The sequence below is a fragment of the Talpa occidentalis genome, unplaced genomic scaffold (genome assembly GCF_014898055.3).
Source record: "Talpa occidentalis isolate TD23 unplaced genomic scaffold, MPIMG_talOcc4v2.1 talOcc4.6, whole genome shotgun sequence".
NCBI lineage: Eukaryota > Metazoa > Chordata > Mammalia > Eulipotyphla > Talpidae > Talpa > Talpa occidentalis.
This window is the reverse complement of record NW_023604972.1, coordinates 53,754,347-53,758,705: the sequence shown is the minus strand read 5'-3', so window position 1 is coordinate 53,758,705 and position 4,359 is coordinate 53,754,347. Positions and strand designations below refer to the sequence as shown.

Sequence of the window (4,359 nt, the reverse complement as noted above, 5' to 3'; positions counted from 1 at the left end):
AGAGACAGAGTGGGGAACAGAACAGGCAGACTGACTGAAACACACTGCTGAGGGGAGCAGCGGGCGAGCCAGGAGACGTCTGCTGCACCATGTGGGTTGCTCCCTGGCCAGCTGGAGATGGAACTTGTGCTGCAGAGGCTGTGGATTGCTTCATAGTGTGTTGCTTAACCCTTTGTGCTACCAGGGAGGCCCTAAAGTTAAAATTTAATTATAAAAAAACAGATAGGATTTTACATATTTGAAAATCACTAAATAAACTTTATGTTAAAAATGATAGTGCAAGCCCTCCCTGGTGGTGCAAGGGGTTAAGACACAACCTATGAAGCTAACCGCAGCCACTGCAGCATGAGTTTGATCCCCAGCCAGGGAGCTACCCACATGGTGCAGCAGACCTCTCCTGGCTCACCCACTGCTCTCCTCAGCAGTGTATTTCAGTCAATCTGCCTGTTTTGTTCCCCACTCTATCTCTGGTGAATCCTCTTGCACCCCCCAACACCTCTGGCCTGTACCCCAGATTTTGATGCATGGATAAATTTTTAAAAAAATGATAGTGCAAAGTAAATTAATACTTAGAAATAAATAATAATGAAAATATTGCCTGCATTACTTGCAGGTCATAGCTAAAGCAGTTTGTAGAAAAAAGTGATCATTGTATACCTTTATTTAGGCACAGATAGTTTTAAAACACAGCATTTTAATAAAGCTGGTATTTGAATAAAAACAATATACAAAGAAAAAGAAGAAAGTAAATAATAAATCCAGATAAAGGGAAAGCAATAAAAATGTAGGAAATACAATTTAAGAAAAATCTACCATTTAGAAAAGCAGTAATACATTTAGGAGAAAAACATCATATTGCAATAAAAACATCGGGGAGAACAAGTGAGAAGACATTTTATGCTTTTGGATGGGGGTAACTTAATATGGAGATATTTGTTTCCCAAATTAACCTATACATTCAATACAAATCCAATCAAATTTTTAGTTGAAAATTTTAAGGATCTTGATAAACTTACCTGTATAGAGAAAAATGTTAATAACCATAAATAACCAAGTCAACCTTAGAAAAGCAGAATTGAAATGTAGGTCTTGTCCTAAAAGATATTAGGGTTTATTATGAAGTTATAGTAATAAATCCTGGATGCTGTTGCCACAGGAATAGACAGACAGATAAGCAGGGAATTTGATCATAATAATGAGAGAATAAAAAAGTGTCCCTTTATAATAGTTTATAGTGTTTTTTTTTAATAGAGGCATGTTTTTATTTATTAATTTATTATATTTGTTTGTTTGTTTTGTTTATACATGCACTGGGTACAGTCAGAAGCGCGGGAAGGTGAGAGAATTCACCAGAGCCAGAGTGGGGAGCAGAGCAGGCAGAAGGACTGAAGTACACTGCTGAGGGGAGCAGCGGGTGGCAGGAGAGATCTGCGCACCATGTGGGATCCTCCTCCGGTGGCCGGGGAGCAGCCGGGGATCGAACCGGCGCCGCAGAGGCCGCGGGCAGCTTCGCAACCCAGCGCTCAACCGCTGCGCCACCGGGGAGGCCCTATAATAGTTTATAAAAAGTTGACTACAGATGACTTAAGAATACATATGTGAAAGACAAAATTATTAATAGAAGACTGTAGGACTTTTTAAAAAATCTGGGACAGATAAGAACTTCTTAAAACCATAAAAACCCAAATAACGAGGCAAAATAACAATGAATTAACATCAAAATTAAGGATTTCTTTCTTCCCAGGTTAGCATGAATGAAGTTAACTGAGGATAACAGATGATAACAGGTTGGGAGAAAACACTGTGATGTCTGAAAGTGGCAGGGAGCTATTATCATACTAGACTACGGGGCTAAATTATCCTAAATCAATCAAAAAAAGAGACAGGAATACCCAAAGAAAGCTGGGCAAATCATCTGAACAGGAATTTGCTGAACGGGAAATCTGAGAGGCTATCAAGGATGTGAAGAGATGGTCAAATGTATTAGTAACAAGAGAAATGTTAATTAAAACAATGAAATAAGACTTCTTATATATTACATCGGTAAACATTGAAAAATAGAAATCTTCATGCTCTATTGTGCAAGTGTTGACTCATAAAGCCTTACTTTTTACCTTTTTCTTTTTTGAAGATTTATTTTACTTATGCATACAAGAACTGGGGTGTATGCCAGAGATACGGGGGGGGGGTGAGAGGATTCACCAGAGACAAAGTGGGGAGCAGAACAGGCAGATTTATTGAAATGCACTGAGGGCCAGAGAGGAGAGTCTTATGAACCGTGTGGTTAGCTCCCTGACAGGTGATTGAACTCATGCTGCAGTGTCTGGTGATAGCTTAATAGTGCTGAGACTTAACCCCTTGCGCTACCAGGGAGGCCCTCATGTAGACTTTCTGAAGAGCAAGATCCTGGCAACAGTTTCTCCTGTAGCCATATCTAAATCCTTTTTCAACTAGGCTTTGACTTTAGCACATCTGCTCTATCTTTGCATTGCACAGTTTTAGTAAGAATCCTGTGAATCAATTTAACCAGAATCTTTCACCCTAAATATCTGACCATCCTTGATATATGAGAAAATCCTCATCCTCTATTATATATGATCATCCTGGCCTACTGTCAGCAAAAATCCTGCTATATCAGGTTAACAAAGAATAACCCTACCTTCTTGGTAATGTTCTATGCTTCCACCATCCCCATACTGGTCTTTGGGTCCTATAAACCCACCTTTCCTTATTGTGTTCCTAATTGAGACTAGTTCTATACTAAGAGCTAGATCAGGATAGGGAAAAGTGGGAGAAAAAATTTTCCTTCCTCTTTCCTTTTTTTCCCAACTATCTCTGTCTCTCTAATATTGACTCTTCCAGGGCTAAGTCATATAGTATGAATAAGCATTTGTCAGGTACAGAAAGGGAGATAGGGTGGAACAGAAGATGTAATAGGTAGGAAGCTTTGCATGCACATAAGATCTGCAAATGCTAAAATGTGAGGGTGTGAGAGGTCACGCTATATTTAAGGCCTTGGATGTATTTCTTTGTGTATGAGGCACACAGCTGGAAATGAGACAGGAAATTCTGACCAAATTCCTTAGGGTTTTGCATGCCATCTTGAGAAGTTTCATCATTATTCTATAGACCAGGAGGAATGAGTATAGTATTTTAATCAAGAATATAATATTTTAATATTAAATCAATCAATATTTTAATCAAGAATATAACACCCTTCCCTGGTGGCACAAAGGGTTAAGACAACAACCTATGAAGCTATCTGCAGCCACTGAAGCACAAGTTCGATCCCTGACAAGGGAGCTACTCTCTCCTGACTCGCCTGCTCCTCCCCTCATCAGTGTATTTCAGTCAATCTGCCTGTTCTGTTCCCCACTCTGTCTTGAGTGGGTCCTCTCACCCTCTGCACCTCAATTTTAGAACATTTCAATACGCCAAAAAGAAATCCTATGCCCTTTAGCTATTGCCTGTTGCCTGCCTCCCCTTAATTGCCTGATCCTCACCTGCTTAAGCAACTATTTTTTTTTAAAGATTTAGTTATTCATGCATACAAGAACCGGGGTACAGGCCAGATGTGCGGGAGGGTGAGAGGATTCACCAGAGACAGAGCGGGGAACAGAACAAGCAGACTGACCGAAATACACTACTGAGGGGAGTAGTAGGCAAGACAGGAGAGGTCTGCTGCGCCATGTGGGATTCTCAGCGGCCAGTCGGGATCAAATCCACACTGCAGAGGCTGCAGACAGCATCACAGTGCTATGCTCAATCCGCTGCACCAGCAGGGAGGCCCCCCCCTTTTTTTTTTTACAAAATACAAGAACAAATCCACTTTTATTGACCTTTCAGTATATTTAAATCCTTGAGGGGTACAGCATCACACCAATTCTGTGTCCTATGGCCTTAGCTGGAAGGTTGCTTTGGAACTACTGTTTCCATGGGCACATGTTACTTTCCCCCAGATTACTCCAGTTTTATTTGGTTTGCCACCAGGAGTCATTGTGTCGTTCTTTGCTTTGTATACATAAGCACATTTCTTGCCTAGATAGAATTCTGTTTCATCTCGAGCATAAACACCTTCAATTTTAAGAAGAGCTGTATGTTCCCTCTGGTTCGGGAGCCAGCAAAAATGGCCTTGGACCATAGCCTTCCAACCATATTTTAGAAGTCCTGTTCTCAGCAGGCTCCACAGGGACCAAGATGGTGGAAAGAGCAGGAAACTATTAATCTACTTTTTGTCTCTTGTAGATTTGATTCTGGACAGTGAATATGAATGGAATAATACAAAATGTGATTTTTGTGAATGACGTCTTTCATTTAGCATAATGTTTTTAAGGTTTATTTAGGTTGGTGCATGTATCA

At 40.4% G+C, this 4,359-nt stretch overlaps 1 pseudogene; it reads right to left on the bottom strand.

The window, feature by feature from the left end:
* Nucleotides 1-3,818: 3,818 nt before the first annotated feature.
* Nucleotides 3,819-4,155, bottom strand: LOC119261171 (60S ribosomal protein L35a-like; annotated as a pseudogene).
* Between the last annotated feature and the right edge of the window lie 204 nt (nucleotides 4,156-4,359).